Consider the following 21186-nt stretch of genomic DNA (forward strand, 5'->3'; position numbering starts at 1 on the left):
ACAATCTTTTATTTTATTTGTGGCTTTTTCCCCTGATAGAAGAAAAACCAAAATATCCTTTACGGTGTGAGATGGTTGCAGATCATTTTCCCTCTTTGCTTGTGGCTTTTAAAGAGATCATTTCTGCAAAGAACTAGGATTCAGCATCCTATTTTTGGCACAGTGTCCACGCTTCTGACTTTGCATGGGAAGGGTTAGAGCTGAGAAAGCAAAGCTGAGTATTTATATCACATAGGTATGTGAGCTGTGCCTAGAGCCAAGCAGTACAGAAGACTTGCACTGTATAGGCACACACCTCATTCTGCAGAGAGGACAACAACCAAAAAACTGCCTCTGTGAAAACGTATTCTGTCTTTTTGGCATTCTTTCAGGCAGGCAGAAACAATACATAGCACAAATGCTCCAAAGCATAATCTACTTTGCAGTCACAGAGGCCTGTTCTCTAGCTGGTAAAGGCAATGACAGTTCCTTAAAGTTACTAGAGTTAGACATGGATTTACTCCAAATTAAGGACTTGGCCGAGATATTTTTTTTCTTTTTTTAATGCATTAGCAGATGGCAAATATGCATTGAGCACAGAAAAACTTCTGGTTTTTGAGGGCAATGGTTGCTTGCAATGCTAATTTGGGGCTTTATGTTTATGCAAGCTAACCTGGAGGGACACATTTCAGAGCTGGGTTGAAGCTGCAGAAAGACTCAAGCAGCAAAGTGCAGAATACCAGTAACCCATTTAAAGCTGGCAGTGTGAATGCAGGGTTGGGTGTCTGCTCATTCTGAAGAGATTCAGAAAATAAGACAGGAGCAGATGTTAGGAGATCACAACTTTATATATTTCCCTTATTCAGTCGTGTCAAGATGAGACCATTTGCAAAACTTTCAAAATGGGAAGGTACTTGGCTTTATGTTTGGATTCCGGCTAGCTGACACACCGCTGCAAGCTGATGTCCACATGAGAACATTTTAGAGCACTGTTGTGTGGTGGAAATCAACTCATAAGGAGCATCCAAAAGCAGATGTTGAGAGATGTTTACAAACCAGGTGCTGACAGACTGTTTTCATCTAGTAGTTCTTTTGACGGATATACCATACCCGTATCTGCAAACTGTGATGACACAGACAACCTTTCCCTCCAAACTCTGTTAACCTTGCTGCAGAAAGCAACCTGGGATAACAACAAAGTAGCTATTGACCAAGGTTGAACCGCTTATGTAGTTCCAAGAGTGTAGTCACAGAATAGGAATAAAATGAAAATTAAAGCTCAGAGAAGAGGTCATTTTCCTGGCAACAATCCTACCCACAAATACAGAGGAAAGATATGTCGTTCTCAGAGCAAAATTTATCCTGAAGACAATGGAAGTCACATAGTATGGTCTCCTGTGACTCCCAGCAAACATTCTGTACCTCACTTTTTATTTCTTACTTCTTTCTGTTATTTTCTTTAAAGAACTGTGACATTCTGTGTTATGCCTGATACCATGCTGTTCCTACACATAAGACATTCTTGTGTCTGTCTTACAGTCTGTTTTTGTGTTGGTTTTTTTTTCTATTTCTGATTCATTCAAGGGAACCAGGGAGCCATTTTTGTGAGTGAAAAATCACAGACCTCACCTGCAAATTCTGTGCACAGAAGACTTTAAAACCATTTCAGTGGCTACAGAATGAATCACAATACTGCAGGTGTTCAGCCATCTTTTTTAATAAATATGCTTTAATTGGACAAAAGTGTAGCTGACATGTTTAACTTACACATCTATTATAAGGTAGAACTCATTTAACCACTCTCTTCTAATATGATTTCCTGTGAAGTTAGCCATATTTTGGTCAAATAATCCTGCAGCTAAGACTGATTTCTCTGAACATATTTTCCAGCTGGGACTCTATTAGGTTAAAGCACTGTTTCCCACAATTAGGACCCATGGACATTAATGTCATACAAATAAATATGTGTTGCTGTAGAATATATTTGATAACTAATTCACCACACAGATTAAGTATAAACTATCCACTTGCACAGTTGATTTCTGTGTCTCTGGCCACAGAAGTCCCATGATATTGCTCCTGCTCTCCGGATATGTGGCTGAGGATTTTTTAATAGGAGAGAGAGAAGAGAAAGTGGGGGGAGCTGACTGCTCTAAGTTCCTGGGCATGTCCACTGTTGATAATTTATTCATGCATTTTCTTCTGCTTCCTTGGTCTGGTTTCTCAGCTCATATTTATCATTACAGCTCCTTGGAAGTCAATGGAATAATATTCGTTTGTCCTCTTTTGACTGAGAATATGACTGGATAAAATTTTAGCCAGAACTGAAGAATAAGCTAGAAACCTTGAGTGTTGTTAATCCAGCATCTAAGGGGCTTATTCCTCTCAGGTACTGCTCCCTGATTCAGCACAATCTTTTGAGTATTTGTTTAAATCCCTCTGTCAGTAATGACCCACAAGCACAGGCCGAAGGCAAGTGTCACAAGAAAATATTCTGACTGCAGTTCTTGGAGTCTTTCTAACAGCAGATTATTGAAATGTGAATGCAGCCCTAAAACTTAAATTCAGTTTAGCACATCCTGAGAAGCCAGGAAAATGAGAAATCTTTCTCTGAATGTAGTAATGCTTGTTTTTGCTCTGAAGAACCAGCAGTTTTCAGATTATGGCTCTAGTATTTTAAAACTTAAGAGCCCTTAAGACTGAGACAAAAACCATGCTATTGGTCATAAGGAAAACCACGGATATGCTGAGAGTTCTAATAAAGTAAAGAAGATCCTTAAATATCAACATTTCTTCAGAACCTTTTAGTGTCTTATGACTAGAGAAGCTCAGGAAAACCAAAATACCATCTCCCTTGCTGTGAGCCAGTGGAGCTCATAGCCCCTAGCTGATAATCTTTTCCCTTAGCTCTACATGCTATGACCACCACATCCAGCCCTTGGCGAAATGAGTGTTAAATTCACTGAAGAGTATCAGAAATGGAAATACACAAGGGAAAAAAAAAGGCCACATAATTTTCTAAAGCAGCTGAACTTGGAAAAGACAGTCAATGAGGGAATTAAGACAGTTTGAAAAGAGGTAACAGAACAGGCCATTGTTACTGCTTTCTATTTGAACATTAAAATAAAAATAATAAAAAAGCATCTTGGCCAGAAGTAGAATAAATTCCACTCTGCTCCACTAAGCTGCATGTCTTTGGCCTGATTACCTGTACAGGAAAGTGAGCAAAGTTTGGCCAGCAGATTTAGGTATCTGCTCCTCACCCCTTTCCCACCTGGTAGCATGCTTCTTTCTGGGCTGCCTCTGTAAGAGCAGAGAGCAACAAGAGAGCTCCTGCTCTGTTGCATCCCAGAACATAGCAGCAGAATAACCCTCTGCTCCTCTCCTAGCAGAGGTGGCCCAGAAGCAGCCTCATAAGCAGGACTGTGAGTCTTATAAAAAACTGAGACACTGGGATGGAGTTGCTACTGGTTGCACAAAGTGAATGTCAAACAGGAAAATTCCCCTCCGGGAAGGTATGTCAGGCGAGCCAAAGTAATGTTAGCTGGACAACATTCAGCTCCTGGTCTTGCAGATCTCAGCCTGACTGCCAACTGCAGATCACCCTGTCCCAATGGACTTCAGGGACAGTGAAGAGCAACTGAGCCCAGCATGAGACAAAAGCCATCGCTTTGCAGGATCAAGCCCATCCCAGGATGCAAGAAGCAAGTTATCCCTCTGACATGTGTGGGGATGAGGTACCAACAGATCAGCACAACAAACTGGTGCCTGGAATGTTCACAAAAGTAACATTTCAGAGGCAGAAATAATAATAATGATATTAAAAATAATAAATAATGAAAATATAAACCTGGGTATGATTTCTCTTAGATACAAATCAAGATTTAAATATAAAAATGATAGGCCTCTGTTAATCCTTCTTAGGAAGTCATAAATTGTTAATCAGACCTTAGGCAGTGTTGTTTAATACCAACTTTAATAAAATAGCTGCCTGAAGCAGAAAGACAGTTGGGATCCTGACTCTAAAACTTTGGTAACCTCATCCACTTTTTTGTAGCCTGAGGCTCTTACACTACCATTGATACCAACTCCTTTGAAATATGCTCATTTTTTAGGTTGCTAAATTATTAAACACCTTATTAGTTGAAAGATTAGATGGAAAAAAGTCATCTCTGTATGACGGAAAATGGATTGGAAGAAGAAGAAAAAGTTGAGGGAATATTTACATAAAAGATACAGCTCTGTTGTTGATATACAGAGGTAATCCATAATCCATAATTCATTTAAGAAATGAACCCATCAAATTACATAACTACGCATGACAAATTGCTACTGTTGAGCTATCCTACAATAAATTACAAGGAATCATTCCTGTCAAGAGTGTATTTTGTTTGAGACTAAAAAAAGCAATGTCGCTACAAGGTTGTTTTCCCTCTTGTTCCATAGGATTTGTCTATCACATACAATCTCTCACACTTCCACCATATAATTTGATTGGGGTAGAAAAAGCTCCTTTGTGTGGAGTAACCACAAAGTCTTCAAAATTAAAACTGCTTTGAAAATTCCAAGAAAAGAGGAAAGGACGAAAAGGAAGAATGCTTCTTTCTCATTATTTCTTAATGCTATTTGTCAGTCAGGTGAGCAGATCCTTAGAGTAAAAAATAAGAAACAATCATTTCCTGAACTGTGATGTCTTTTTTAGTGTATGTCCAGAGCAGCTTGTTAGCATACTGATTGTTTCATTTAATATGCAATACAGAGCATACTTACTACTTTGAAGTGCTTATTCATGATGTCATGGATATTAGTGTATATTTCTTAATTACACAACAGAACAATCTTTCCTCTTTCAACTTACACTTTCTGCTGCTCTGATTGGTTTCTCTAACTAGCCAGAATAATCATTTTGCCACACAGAAAAAGAAAAGGGAAAAAAAAAGTAAACAATTTTAAAAGCCATTTTAATTTAATAACAAATTGGAAGCTGTATTCTGTGTTAAATTAGCACTGCAAGCCTCATATCAATTCAAGGCAAGGTTCCCTGTTCGTTACTGCTTAATTAATCAGTCCTGTTTCCATCTAAATTAAAAGTTTTCTCTCCTCCCTATCATCTCTAACATCTCATTTCAGGCAGCATATCAAGTTAATCTTGCTTGCATTAGCAACTTATTTCTAATGGCTTGGTTCAATTATTTGGTTTGAGCATGGTGTTAATAATGCCATGGTTGTGAGTTCAATCCCTGTATAGGCCATCCACTTAAGAGCTGGACTTCAAGATCCTTATGGATCCCTTCCAGCTCAGAATATTCTGTGATAATTCATCCTATCCCAGTTTGCAGATGAATTCTGATTGGTCTCTGCTTTGTTTTGGGCATCTTGGAGTCAATGGTAAAACAGCAATCGCAAGAGCGAGCTCATCCAGTCTCATGATGAACCCACAATGCGACAACAAACACGTACTTCCAACACACTGAAGTCTTTTGAACTTTTGGCTTCCTGGTGTGCCTTGTCCTTCCTGAGGAAACATGGCACTTAGAGACAGGTTTAGTGATAGACTTGATGGTGCTGGGTTAACTCTTGGACTTAGTGATCTTAGTGGTTTTTTCTAACCTAAAACGTTCTGTGATTAGAACATGCACAGGACTGAGCAAAGAATTAGTATCTTATAAAACAACAGAAAAGTATATAACATTCCCATGGAAGAAGAGAAATCTGTAAAGGAAGGAGAACACAGGAAGCTGAGTGGTATCTGAAATGAATGTCCTCATTAACCTTTAGGCAACATATCCTGGAAATAAAGCTTCAGTGAGCTTGAGTCCTGCACTACCAGCAGTAGTGTATATAAAAAAGTATCAAACATTGCACCATGTCACCTTTGGAGACTCCCAAAGGTGGAAGGATGTGAAAAACAGGACTTGAACACCACCTGGTTGAATATCTCCTGCTTATGTTGACCCCACCATTCCTAGAGTTGGAAACTGCTGCTGCTGCCATAATCTGGTAATTTACGGCACCAGCAGCAAAGCACACTAACTGTGGAATTTAGCAAAAGACCTCTGGTGTTTCGGATTGCACCAATCTGGCCCCAGTCAAACACTGACTGAAGCTGCAGCTGCTCATACGTGCCAGTCTTTCCATTTGCCTTGCTCAGCTCAACCTTCAGAAGTAAGTTTCCTGGCTGCTCCTAGTGCTGGGATTCCTGCTTGCCCATGCCAGGATGTTTGTTGTTAACACTGCGACCCCCCAGGCACCACCCCAGCTCCAGCAGCTCCCTCCACAGAGACCCACAGCCTCCGAGACGTAACAGATACCTGCTCCTGCTTGGGTCAGGGCTCGAAACTAAATCTGAGCCCCAGGTGTCTGCATCACACAGAGGCTTGCTTTAATGCCAGCTTGATGAATACAAATACTTCTGCAATAGACACAAAACACACAATATTAAGTGACCATTCCAAGAGGATGAAACTTGTTCTGAATAATTCTAGTATTTACTTTTACTCATCCAGGACTCAGGATGTTATTGCAACAGGGAAGAAAGATGTGCAGCATATTTTAACCTTCTAGATTTGCAGCAACAAGCCTCTGACCTCACATTTACCAGCCTGGTTGAAATTACAACCTGCTGCCAAGGAAAACTCTGTCACACATTAAAGTAACTCCACTATCAAGTAGCTTTGAGATATCTGACAAATGAACTACGGTGGATTAATGAGAAGCTGCTTCAGAAATCCTGCAAAAGAGACCCTTACAATGTTACAATATGGTAATGCATTTCATTTAATAGCAATATAAATTATGTGCTGAGAAAAGTGGGAGCCTCTTGTGTTGTTTTGTTGTGTTTGTTTTTTTTTCCAAGAGGAACAGAAATCCTTCCTATAAATCAGAGTGCACACTTCTGTTTCTGATGGGAAACACTGCTCTGAAAAGCACTGAATTTCAAAGCTGCTTGAGATTAGATTTTCTGCAGAATTGTGCTGATGGCTGTAAATATTAATAAATATGATACACTGGGCCAGCTTTTTTTTTTCAGATGCTTATGCTCTGCTTCCTCTTAAGTGCAGATGACCTGAAGACACAGGCACCAGGAGGAAGATTCTGAGCTAAGAATTGGTTTTAGAGATGCAATACGCAGTGACACTTGCACAAAGGAAGGATGTTCCCATTACATGCCAGCAGAAACAGCCAGGAAGTGAAAATCTCAGTCCAGTCCTCTCTATGCCCCCTGCAACTGCTGATGGGAGCTGACAGAGACTGCAGAGAATCCTTCTCCATGCTGCACAGATGATCCAGGGATCATTTGTTGGCATCAATGGGATGCCAATGGTGGTTATTCCTTACACAGGTTTTCTTTCCATCCCCATTTAGTATAGTCTATTATTTAGGGATACAAATTATACAAACATTTGGCAGTTGTGTTGTGGTCACTATGAAAGTAATTGCAAAGTTGTAAACACCTAATTACAAACCCTGACGTCTTGATCCAGAAGAATACTCAAATATTCAAACAACCTTGTAGACTTCAGTGCAGTTTATTGGTACTTTTAAAAGCAAGCTGCTCTGGGACCAGGTATGATAAGTCAGAGAGAAGAGCATGCTTTGTTTATGGCAGAAATAACTCGGTAATTATCGGCAGTGAGAAGGGAAATACCATAGCAGAGCATTCATACTATTTAGACTTAAATGGAGTTTAGATGAAATACAGGGTTTTATAAAACTGGTTGGCACAGCATGAATTGCTTAAAGGGATGTGGCTGGTGGACTTAAGAGTTGCTTCTGCATCTTTTTCCCTTTCAGCCCTGACAGCTAAATTGAGCACCAATTTCACAAAAGAAATTTGCTCCCTGAAAGAGATTCTACCTCTATATATTCCTGCTCTGTGATCTGCCAGGGCACTCTTCACACTATGAAAGTGAGGAAATAGGCTCTCTTGAATTCTTGTAGAGCTTGATCAGTTTGTCAGGCCAGCTCCAAAAGCATTAGGTCATAGTAGGTGGCACAGAGCTCAGGACCTGGTACTGCTTCGATCTAAACTGGCCACATAACTTTTAAATTTAATGTGTCTTTTTTATGTGTCTTTTTCTACTTCTCCCTCTATTTTATTTACACTAAGATCAATACCCGTGTCAGGGGTATTGGTGTACACCATGTCCTCATTCAAGTAGCTTCCCTTTGACTCACCTTCATATCTATGTGCTAGGAATACTACTCCTTAGATATTTACAAAGCAGGGGTGCTTTGAAATGAATTCATGCAGGCATGGACATGAACAAGAGATAGTGTGGTATGACCTCTGGCTGCCCCAAACCACAGGGAGCAGCATGCAGAATAGGCAGCCTTTTATGAGATTTCTTTTTTATCCCCTTCTCTCCCACAGGCATAAGTAGGTGGGAATGTATGAGGCAGGGAATGGTAAAGAAACTCTGTGGCCAGTCCAACTCAGCCAATGCAGAGAGTAAGGTCATTGCCACCTTGCTTGGGGACAGCTCAGATTACTTTCTCCTGGGAATAAGATACCCAGCCTTGTCTCAGACAGCTCTGGAGCTACTCAGCTTCCCCCCCTTCCCCACCACAGAAAACATGGCTGAACAAACAAGCGAAAAATAACCAGAAAATCCTTTGGGGAGAGAGTGTCAAAGCAGATGCAAGGAGTCCTTGAGAAAAATAATTGGCTTTCTTTTGGATGAAAAAAAGAGAGCCAAATCTGACTTTTTCCCCCCATCCATTCTTTGATCAGCTACAGCAGCTGAAGAGAGCAGGAGAGAGGCAGGCGGGTTGACTGCAAGCTGTACTTGCTAGAAGAGCCTGGTTCAGCATCCCTGCTGTGTTATGATCTCCTCCTGTGACCTTGGGCAAGTCACTCACCTTCGTGGTGATTCGCTTCCCCCACTGTAAAACACAGCCAATTATACAGGCCAGCCTCACAGTGGGGCCATGTGGTGAAAATGTGGAATTCTGGAATACTTGAACAGCTTTTGAGTGAAGGCCTCACGTCAATGAACTACACCTTGTCCCTTACTTGAAGTGAGACTCCCAAATATGCACAGAGTATCTGTGGGTTCTTGGGGGGAGTTTGGCAGACTACAATAAGCTATATAATGTTCTTTTTGTCCACAAAGATACTTATGTCAAACAATGATTGCCAGACTAATGACACCCTAAAGTTACAAATCATCAGGCACTCAAAGTGAATCAATTCAGTGAGGAAACAGATTTCACCTGAGTCCTCAGGGCAAAACTAAAAGGAACCATGTTTTTAATTATTTTTGCTGCGGTATTGGATCTAAGAGGATGAGGGAGGAGGAGACATCTTTCTGAGAGAGAGTTTTCCCTGGAGTGAGCCTGTCAGTACCAAGGATGGCCCCAGTGCTGCAGTGCCAGCACCCCAGCTGGGGCCCTCGGGAACAAGTGCTTCTCCCACCACTCCAGGGCCTCTCACGCAAGTCTGGATCACCATGACCTTCAATGCTAAGTGGAGTTACCATCAGAGGCAAGTATTCTCTTTGAGTTTGGTGTTACCTTCACAACAAAGCAGAGCTACATGGTAATGATCGTGTTGATTAAGCAGCCTTTGTGCTTATAGAAGCAATTAGTTGACAATTGTAATGAGGGAACAGGCAGCTCTGCTTTCCACCAGACAGGCATGAACCTGCAGTACCTGGGGAAACTTGACTGGTGTTTAATTTTTGTGCTAATTTTCAATTCCTGCTGACCCTTCTCCTAGGTCCTCCTGCTCTGACTCTGATTAGATGCAGAAGCAGGAATGCTGGAAAGATACACCACCTATTATCTCAGAGGCAGCTGTAAACATTACAGCATGATAATGAAATTAGTTTAGCTGAGAGGAATTACGGTACCCAGTTAGTACAGGACGGATCTCATTCATAAAGTGCTCTCTTCTGTGCATTGTGGTGTGTCACTGGGGAAGAGCTGAGGGGCTATGATGGGTATTTATGTTGCAAATGAAATCCAACAGTCATATTCTGGCTAGAATTTTCTGACTATATATAAATATATATGCATATCCTGACAAGACAGGCTAATTAACCCATAAATTATTTGCCCACAATGCCAGAATAAAGCCATTATTGAACAGGTTACTTAAAGCATAGCAAGGCTGGCAGTGTTCTCGAATGAGACCAGATGGAAATGTATATGCACTTTTTGTCTACGTGCCTGGTGCAGAGGAGGGTATGGAGAGGTGTCTTGTGGCTGGGTGTGAAGAAAGATAATGCAGTATCACTCTATCTTGGATGTTTCGGCATGGTGTTATCAAGTGCTCTGGCACCATCACAGTTAAGCAATCACTTCTTTGCTTAAAGATTTTTTCTGGAGATCCAACATCCAGACTCAGAAAGGACACCATGCCAGTTGAGTGTTTTTCATCCTGACAGGGCTCACAGGCTTCCCTCACCCTTCCCCATCAGCACTGATCCTCCATGTGCTCAGAGGGTTGCAGCTCCAGAAGAAACTATCCTCTCTGTTTTGTTTTGAGAGAGAAAAATACTCAAGGAGCAGGCAGCTCCACAAGACTGGATGTACCGACCAATAACATTAATTCACACCACTCTATAAACACTCCTGAAATTCAGTTATCCTATTTTCTTCTGGGAATGCTCTTGCTAACAAACAAACAAAACTCAAATATTTACAGTCTTTGTTTGGGCCTTTCAGTGCCAAATGCACAACAGGAAAATAAAGTGGAATACAATGGTAGCAGCCAGCCCCATCTGGAATAGGGAGATGGTCAGGGATACAAAGAGGGATAAACCTGCCTGAAATGGGATGGGGAAGTTGATGATGGGTGATCAGGATCAGGACACACAGCAGTGCCCTAGAGAAGCTTAGGACTGAACCTGGATGGACTCCCAACACATACCAGCTAGTCATTGGGGAAGAACCAAAAAGAGATTCTTAGGCTGAGATTTATGGCATAGAAAGCACAACTGGATATGAAGTACTCACAGTCAAACTTTAAAAATGCTTTTATCCACCACTTTCCCCACCTAATTCCACTGCAGCAACACTCACAGCACAACCCAGAGAGGATGATTTTTCTGCTGATGTTTTGTATTAATTATGCATTCTTCAAGGGTGTTTTTAAAACGGGGACTAATAATCTACCCTCTACCTTTTGTTAAGCAATAAAGACAACTAAAAGCTGCATTTAAAACTAAACGTTCATCTCTCCCCATCCCAAATGAAACAAGGCAAGATGCCATACCTTTCTCCTCACACAGCATAGTTTTTTCAGACCCCTTGGAAAGGTCTGCCATGACTAAGCATGCAGCATGAGCAAACCAGCTGCTACTGGATTTTTATCTCAACCAGAACACATTTAAACTTGAGAACGGTGTTTATACTGCAAACTGAATTCTGCATAGAGTCAGCAGAAGAGATTTGATCTGTGTGCCACAGAACTCTTCATTCTGCGCACATGATGGGAGACTCACTTTAAAGACTCACATTGAAAAGATCCTGAATTTGGCCCCACCATGGCAGTCAGGATAACCACAACTGAGTTTATCAGCCCTGTTTCTAAGAGCTATAAACCCAAGAAATTATATAAGGAAAAGAAAAAGGAAAAACGAAGTAAACCCCAAATGATGCAAAGCCTTTGAAGACACAGGAACAGTTACTGCAGCTAACTAGGTCTTCAAGGGGTTAATGAGAAAGTCTCCTTAACACCCAGCTTCCAAGGCAAAGCCTTTCCCACATGCTTATGATAATCAAAAGATACTGAAAACCAATTCTACTTCATTCTGGTATAATTGCAGCAGAGCCACTAGAGGAATTGTAACCATTATGTAAGATGAGGCACCATCACAGTGGGGCCTGCTGCTTCAAATGCATTCTACCCACTCTTTTTTATAGATTTCAGCTACCTTTTATTTTAGTAATTAGCCACCATTTCCAAGATCCATAAGTAATTTCCTGCACATCTTGAGCCATAATGCTGCAAGATTGCACTAGAAAGGTAACAGAATTTAAAAGTAGTCAACAAAGGGAAGGCGACACACTGAAAAGTTCAGTTAAGCATACGACAGTGACCATCATTTCATTTAACAAGAGATAAATGTTGCTTGACCCCTACACAGCACATAGGCAACCACCAGAAAACCCAACAGTGGTTCCTTCCAAACCCCAAAATACGGCAGTAGTCCATTAATGAGCAGCATATCAGCTTGCTGAAAACTTCTTCAGTCAAAGCAAAAATGATGCAGCACACTCGAGGTGACAGTGGACTGGAGGGAGGCTCCTGCCCAGAGGAATCCAGTATGCCCTTGAGAAGAGGGTGGCTCATTTAGAGAAGGATCTCAGCTGGTGAGAACACAGGCACATTCATAACTTCTATCAAGTTCACTTTAGTTTAGAGATCTTCTGCAGAAAGCCGTGGGAAAAAACCCCACACTTCTTAACATGTGTATGTTTTGCTTTGAAGGAAGTCTCTCAACTAAATATTATTGAAACAGCAGATGGCAAAATGCAAACTTTATGAAAGGGAAGGCTGCCTTGAGTGGCAGGTTACTGCTTGCATGGAAGAGCTGCGCAAGGGAAGAAGGGAGGAATGAAGGGAGAGAAGAGTCAGAAGTTAAGATGCACATTTCTAGCTGAACAACTTGGTTAGAAAATGATCACTGTGTCTATAAATATAATCTTTAGAGTGCTGGCATGGAGATACGCAAGAGCTGTGAACTGGTGTGAAAATTAAAATATCTAGAGAGACTAATAAGTCCCTTCGGGGACCCCAGTTACTTAAATGGCTGCAAAGGATAATTGCAGAGAGCTACAACAGGACTGAATCAATGCCATTTTCCAGGGGAAAAAAAAAAAAAATATTACTGCTCTGATTACGTTATTCTGAAAAGACTGGCTGCTTTCCTCTTCCCTCCCTCAGCTCAAAAGTCAACTGCAAACCACCAGAAATATGTCCAGAAAGATTATGGTGCAGCTGAAAGCCAGAAGCATGGGATTATATATTTACTGGTGCTGTGTCAGATAACATCTGAGAGAAGAGGAAAAAGAGATTCAGCTTTGCAGGCTTTATTAGCATGTTTGGGCTCTTTAAAGGAGCTATCCAATTGTGTCATTGCTGCCAGGCCTTTAAAACTGTATATATCCATGATAAAGGAATCTACTTAATCTTGATCACAAGCCTCCGAGCTCTACCCGACTCTCCTGTGACATGCAAACTTATTGCCTTTAAACAGGAATTAGAAAAAAAAGAAATGAACAGGGATGCACCATTACCCATAGCATTATATTGCTCAGGAACAGATGTTAATCAATTTTATGGAATGTTTTAAGTAACATGCAAGTACTTTTGTAAAGAACTGTCTGCATAATAGAGATTTCAGCCCAGCAAATACAGGAGATAAGCCTTTATCTTGACTGGGAGAGTTATGTCTATTTTGATTAAAACCAAAGAGGTCTGCACGATCAAGCAATTTTATTCCCTTGGAATTATGTCATTTCCAGAATGCTACTACACACGGTCCTATGACAAAAGGGAGTGGAAATAACCTTGCTCTTGATTGAAATGTTCTCCTTGCATAAATGTTCATCCATGTAGCTCATGAGGTACACATGTAGGATGTACGGTCCATCCTCAGAGATTCCTGAACAGACAAGAACTGTACTTTTATTCCAGCTGTGCTAGAAGAACAGTAAATGTGGAGAAAGGACTGACCTTACACTCTGTAAGTAATCTGTGCTACTCAATCTCTCATGCACAGCTAACAGAACTTTAAAATCCCAAAACACACACAAGTAAAAGGGAAAAGGTGCCCTATCTTCTCAATTTGTATAAAAGTAGTAGCTGTGCCATCGTGCTAGGAGTAATTTTGGTCGTTAAACTTCTCGAACCTTGAATGTCATCAGGAGTTACTTAGGTGACCATCCACTTGCACTTAAAAAGTGCTGCATTTAACTCTCCGTAAAATATGGATTTTATTGCAGCAGTGACAGGATTCTTTTCCACAGCCACTGACCTCTACTGCTATTGCTTATCTCTTGACTCGACCTTCTGCATAAGAATACACAGATGTAGTATGCAAACTGTATTCCCTGTGCGTGCATGTAAGTAGGTGTTACTTACATATGAATACATAAATAGTTCAACCTAGCTGACACAGAAAGTATGTTACCAGCTCCTTAGAAACATTTACTACACCACCAATTCAGCGCTCGCTTTCCGCAATTTCCCAACTTCTTTCCTGTAAAAATGCCTATACGCCTACCCTCTTACTTCCACCTCCTCCAGCACTCCTCAACCCGTTCTTTTATCAAATAAAAGACTTCACATTTGTCAATTCCTGTAACGTCCCCCGATCTGCTCGCTCTGCCCCCTTCTTTTCACTGAGGGAGCGCCTCAATTCAACTGTGCTCTACATTCAGTTCTGCACTTTGCCTCGGATTTCGCTCATGATTCGAAGGGCTTTGCCCTGTATTCATTTCAAAGCAACTAGGCAGTATCAAGAAACAGAGACAGACTTTAAATATTATTATGTTCTAGTTACTCATCCTTTTGCTGTTGTTATTACTAATTATTACTGTTATTCTCTTCCAAGCACACACGACCCCTTCTCCCGCTCTCACCACCTCTCCTCGCCCGAAGTGTCTTGCCGGCGATGACAATCCCCAGGAAAACGCCGCATCCCTTCGCTTCACTGGCAGCGCCAGCAAACGCGGTCCCCGCACGCCCCTGAGCATCGGGCAGGGCGCGGAGCCCCGGGGGGGTGACCCCGGCGCGGCGGCGGGGCCAGAGCCCTCCGCAAGAGCAAGACAGCTGCCAACTTTGCAAAATAAGTGCTGTCCCCCTCCTCGTCACCCCCCCTAATTAGCATTCCCAATAAGCACCGCAGAAATAATAAGAAAGAAAGGGAAAAAAAAAAAAAAAAAAAAGAGCAGAAGGCGGCTCGTTGGTGAGAGCCAGAACTTGCCCCTCCAGAGGTGCAGAGCCGCATCTCCTTACCGGCACGCAGGGACGACGCGGCCGAGCCTCGCCCGGGTCGGCGCAGCTCCCCGGCCCCTTCTCCCGCCGCTCAGCTTCCCCGCCTCGCACTAGGGCTCCCGCTCGGCCAGCAGCACTTTTTAACTCCGGCATGCAGGCAGCCCGAGCCGAGGGGGCTCTCTATCTGATTGGTTTCCATTCACTGCTCCTGATTAATAAAAAAAAAAAAAAAAAAAAAAAAAAAAAAAAAAAAAAAGGAAAGGAGGAGGGGGAGGGAAGAAAAAAAAAAAAAAAAAAAGAGAAAAGCTAAACTCCTCCCTCTCGGCTGGGCTCCCTGGCAGGCGCGCACACACACCCGCACATACGCGCACCCGCACCCCTGGCGCCGGCGCTGCGGCTGCCGGGGCTGCCGCACTGGGGCCGGGGGGGCGCGGAGCGGGCGCGGAGCCGATTCCTCCGGGCGGGCAGGGATTTGCAACTGAATGCGGTGGGAGGGCAGAGGGGGAGGGTTGTGCCAGCGAGCCCCCCTTCCCCCCCGAGAGCCGCTCTGTGCTTGAGGTGGAGAGCAGCCAGCTTCTTCCCAATCGTTTGGTAGCGATAGCTAAAGCGGAATAAAATCGGGGGAGAGGGGATAAAGAGGAGGCAGAGGCACGCTCCTCTGTTGTGAACTGTGTGTTTGTGCTGTGCGGCTTCTCATCCTCCGAGCTGGTCTTAAGTCCTTCTCTCGACATCTGAGATGCCCCGCTGGTCTTTTCCCACACTTCCCAGGAAGTTCCTGGACTTGATGAACCAAGATATTTCGGTGAATTATTGATGGAGATGACACTTCGTGGTCGCATGTGCCGGTTTCTATGTGAATGGAAAGCAGCGGAGGGGGATTTTCCAGGTGCCTGCCTTCGCTTGGTCCCTCTCTCCCCTGAGGGCTCCCCACTCAGGAGGTTATGACTAATCTTAATGCAGAACAAACTGAAATCTCAGCTTTTGCTTGCGGGACTCGTGGAGCCCTCTGCACATATGCTTTTTGTACAGTCTCTCCCCCCCACAACCCCCAAACGCCTAAATAGAGTCTGAAATAAGGCTTTGCATTTACTTAATCTATATTTTAAATTACAAGATGGAAATTGCCAGCCGGTTTATTATTTACCTGACAAGAGTCCACTCCAATTCAGCTGCATGGTGTCCCCTTAAGATTCATGGGAAATGTTGCAAGAACTGAAGCTTTCTGCCATTTGCCTCTCGCATCTCCACTGTCTTAGGTTTGACCTTTATGATTTTTTTTCTCTGCCAGTAAATCTAAAGTCATCCTGTTTTTCTTCATTTTTCTCTTCCTTTTTTCTTCCCTTGCTCCTATCCACCTTTCACAATTTTTTCATGCTGTGTATCTTAAGGATGGGTCTGTGCTGGCTCTAAGCCATCTTTATGTCCTGTTTTTGGACTATTTCAAGGCTTTTAGTTTAATTTAAATACCCTGAGCACCAAGAATTCAGGTAGCAATCTTGCTGCTTGTGCTCAGTGCTGCAGCACCATCTTCACAGCACAGCTGAAACTGGTGCTGGGCTTGTTGTAAAATGTGGAATATGTAAAAATTTTTAAGGAAAGATGTTCTTTAATATTTGATCTTCGTGTACTTTCAAGACTAGTCAACAAGAAGGGAGATTTAATCCATGAAACACAGCTAACAATCATGCTCTAAGTGATGTCCAAGTGTTAGAAAAACAAATTACTTGTTGGTAGAATTGCCTTGTTAAGGGTTAGGGCCTGACATGCTTCAGCGATCTTGCACCAAGGGAAGGTTACCAGAGCTTGGGAGGAAGGATGTTCCATTAGTGGACACAAAGAATGCAGAATTTGCCGGCCACAAGGACAACTGGCAGAACTCCCAAGGTAAGGAAGAAACTAATAAAGATAACTCAACAATTGTGCTGAAATCAGCTCCAGCTGGGTAAAAGGTAATTCTGGCAGGGAGAGATCATGACCGCCGACTCATGGATCATCGACCCAAGAAACCCAACAACTCAAGAGAAAGATTGAGCATAAAGATTAATTAGCATGAGAAGCAAGAGAATCATTAACTAATAGAAGATAGGATAGTAACTAATAGAGAACTATGTAACTCGTCACCAATGAACACTAACTCCTTTGTTTGCTGAAATGTACAAATAGTGAAAATTTGATAGCTGGTGTGCTTGGTTTATGGAATACCACCAAGCACCCAGGCTTGTGCAACTGTGAAATAAATAATCAATGTCTCTCTTGAGTGTATAATTATTGGCTTGTTGCACACCAGGTAACAAGTCTGATTTTTGTGGACAACAGGCTCCTTAAGAAAGCCTTCAAGCTATTTCCCACAGCCACTGTGTTGGCAAAATTAATTATTTTAAGGACTCTGTATGATACTGCAAAAGCCAAAGCAGTGTAAAGAAGCTGCATTCTGCTTTGCATACATTTGTGAACTCAAGCAAATCACCCTGAAAACCCACTTAGGTACCACTGTCACCATCTGGCTATTTTAGTCTTTCCATGGCTGAGTTTTTCCAGCCTGGAGATCATTCTGGTTGCTCTTTGAACTTCCCCTGGTTCCCTCATTATTTTCTTTTTTTTTTTTTCAGCAATGACAGGTCAGGAACCGAGTGAATATTTGCAGAGCATTCCCACGGGACCTTTCTGGACACAGTCTATCTCTCTTTATGACAGACCACATTTGCAGGCTTTCTTGTTCCCTGCCATATTGCATTGTCGATTCACTGCCCACTCTAACCCTGAGGTCTCCTTGGGCGTTATTCATTCCTAGATGCGTCATATTCTGATTAGCCTTGGTAAGGCTGCTTTTATTATTTTATTTTAATTTAATTTAATTTTTATTTTCTCAGACAGAGCGAAATTAATAATATCCAAGAAGGTCTTCTGTATTTTTGTTAAAAAGGAAAAGTTAGTGCAGGAACTGTTGTGTTCTCCATAACATGTGCGTAAGATATTTATCTTCGAATCAATTATATAAATTTGTGGTTCACAATTTGAAGTCCATAGCTGTGTGAAGAAAACTTCTTTCATTTTTGAGAGATATTTTCAGGATGATGCTTTTCTTCCTTAGCCCTCTTCTATTGACAGCTATAATGATAATAGAATTAGCAGATTAGATCACATCATTAGCCAGTGAAGAGTCCTGTATGCCTGATACATTAGCTGAGTGAAAGGCTCAGCTAGGATTGTGAAAATTGATCAAGATTGGCTGAAAACAACTTCCCTGTTGTGAGGTGGAGAATATAGGACGGTTCAAAGAAGAACTGAGTGTTCATGAGTCTAAGAACTCCAAGACTGGAAAGGAGACAAACATTGTTTGCAGCTCTTGAACCAATCTTGTATGTGGAAATCAGAATGAGTACTCAAGGTAAAACGTACTGTCTCAATGCCTGTCTAGGCTGTGGCTGTTCTCTTAAGCAAGCCTTCCTGCCCATGGACTGGCAAGAATTAGCCAGAACAAAGACTTCAGGTGGCAACTTCTGCCTCTGCAGCCTCTGTGGAATATCCAAACCCTTCTGACTGTGACCATAATGTCCACGGGTCTCCATCACCAGCGCAAAAAGGAGATGCAGCAGTGTGAACTAGGAATATGTGGCAATATTCTCTAAGCTATTTAGATGAAATGCTAGTTCCAAACAATAGAAGATGTCTGGGATTTGAAGAGTAAACAGCCACTTATGGTTCACTACAAGCTGTAGTATCTACAAAACAATCTGAATGTCTAACTCCACACTTCAGAGTTTGCCCCGACTTTTCCAAAAATAAAGAGGGACCTTATTCTGAATTTATAAAGGGGAAACCTCAGTCTAAGAAAATGTTTCTTCCCTCTTTTCTGCTTTATTTTTTTTTCCTAGGGGTGGGGAGCCTTGCTTTCTCAAGCTTGAATTACACATCTTTCAAGTGTTTAAGCCTAGTCCTGTAGATATATATGCAGTGATCAAGGATTATCCAGGCAATTGTAAGGGTTGAGATAATGTCACATTTTGCCATTCTTCAAGCAAGATGTGCTTCTCACAGCACTGAAGCAGCCCTGGTGTCTTCCTAGTCCTAGTTTGTTCCAGATACCTAAGAAACAGGATAGCACAAACCACTTTCCCATTTTATGTCAATTCATCCTGATCTGCTTGGCCACTGGCAGAGTAATGGTTTGCCCAAAGGATCCCAGTGATTGCATGCAGCATTGCATAGCACATTTGTTCTCAATTTCGGAATATTTTGTTCTTTGTCAATGTCCTTCTTCCAGTGAGGCCCCCAAAATTGTAGGAGGAGATTATTCCAATGAATCTGAATGCCTTGTTCTAATTTGAGTTAGTTACATGTTTTAGCCCCTTCTAGAAGTGATGAAGAAAAGCAGCAGATGGTTTGATTGGTTCCTTCATAAGCCACATGAGGAAGGAACTACTCCATTTCTGCCTACTCCATAGATATTTTAGGGTGAAAAAGATTCCCACTGAGAGATACAAAAGAACAAAGAAGCAAAATGTGAATCAGAGCTTGCTGATTTTGTGGAAACATTATAAAATCTGCCTGTTTTTTCTTAGCTTGCTGTCTGAACCTCTCAGCTGCTTCCCAAGTAGGGAACCTGATACTGCAAATTCTTGCAGTTTTATGGTTTCTTGAGTGCCTGTCTTTCCCCATTTCAGTGGTGATAGTATGGGAATGGTAGTAATTAGAAAGTAGTAATAGCATTTTTGGTTTATCCTTGAAGTAGTTGTATTTATTCGTTAATTGTGCAGTTCCTCTGAGCTAACTGGAACTTCTGTCTTTTTGTCAAGGGTGAAGATGAAAATTTATTTTCAAAACCAATCTGGAAATTTGATTTTCCAGAATGGTAGCTATTCCTATCATTCTCTGGGTACTGTTTCAAATAAACACAGATTTTCTTTAAGGAATAGCTTTACTTCTGAGTTGCATAAACCTGACCATCATGGCCCCTCACCATTTTTTTCTTCAGTGTTTAGTCCATGCCTTTTTTTGCCTAGGGATGGCAAAACCAATTTCATTTTGGAATAAACTCATACTGAAACAGATATTTTCAAAACTGTCATATACCTCTGGATTTCTTAGCTCTCCTAATTCCAGTGGTATTAAAATATCACAAGAACAGCTGTTGTTGTGTTGCTTGTGGAATCAGTAATTACACTATTTTGTAGTGAAAGTAACGAGCTGAAGGGTGGCAGGTAAGTTTCACATACAGATAGTTTAAATAGCTTCAGCTGAACCAAACCTTTATGTTTCAGGGTTCACCCCTCACTCATGGCAAGCAACCAAGAAACTCTGCTCTTAAAAGTGATACAACAGCATCCTTCACCTTTTGCATTCCCAGTATGTCGGATTGATCATTCCTGACCGAAGCATAAAAATGTCAGTGTAACAAATAAGATGGGTAAATAGCAGCTAATGCCTGGAGAGTTCCATTGCCTCAACAGGTACATGAAGTTATAATTGCACTAATCAGCATTCCTGCAAGCAACCAGCCCTTCAACTTGCCTTAGAAAAGGCCTGAAAGGACAGAGACTTCTTCCATGCAAAACACCATGGAGATCAACTAAACCTCAACTGGTATGGTCTTTAAAAATGAAAGCTTACATCGTTAGGATAAATGAGAAGCCAGCACACATCTACGTGCAAGGGATGGCAGCACATGAAAAATCAGATTCTGTCCCTCTAGCTGAATAACCATTATACAATAGAATCAGTTCATGACCAAATTTCACTGAACATCATCGAGCTGCAGTCAGACTCTTGATAGCTTTCCTGGAACTGATACAAAAGGTTATCAGCAATAATCTGGTGCTGCTGTTGTAGGAGCTGTTAGTCATGGACACTGTCAGAATCTGGAGATACTGCCTTTTTCCACATGCTATGTTGTTGAAGCAAAATTAGAAGGCAATGCATTTTTCCACATCGGTCAAAGTTTTGGATGCTTTGGGAATATTTTACAAGATACATATAAACATTTTTCAAGAAATACTTAATTTTCTGTAAAAAATATCCCTTAATTTATTGTGCAGACTGCAGAACTCTTCTACATTATTGCATTTGTTGTCACAAAGCCGCAGTTTGGCCAAGGAACTTATTATTTATTTGTGTGAATCTAACGTTCTTACCAGTCCCCTGTCTGTTTGTATCCATCATTCTCTCTTCTCTAAGGGCTCAGAGATTCTGTGTAATTTACCATGGTTTAACCAGTTACTTCTCACTGCCTGAGCCACAGTGACTGTCTGTATGTACTG

General features: G+C 41.7%; 1 protein-coding gene across 1 annotated transcript in view; it reads right to left on the reverse strand.

The window, feature by feature from the left end:
* The window catches only part of LOC131568431 (cadherin-6), a 95862-nt gene extending 80841 nt beyond the window's left edge, over positions 1–15021 (reverse strand). The window contains exon 1 of the mRNA XM_058820501.1: positions 14951–15021. The gene's annotated coding sequence lies outside the window, so the exon portion shown is untranslated. The remainder of the gene's footprint in view (positions 1–14950) is intronic.
* Between the last annotated feature and the right edge of the window lie 6165 nt (positions 15022–21186).

This window comes from Ammospiza caudacuta, chromosome 1 (genome assembly GCF_027887145.1).
Source record: "Ammospiza caudacuta isolate bAmmCau1 chromosome 1, bAmmCau1.pri, whole genome shotgun sequence".
Lineage (NCBI taxonomy): Eukaryota > Metazoa > Chordata > Aves > Passeriformes > Passerellidae > Ammospiza > Ammospiza caudacuta.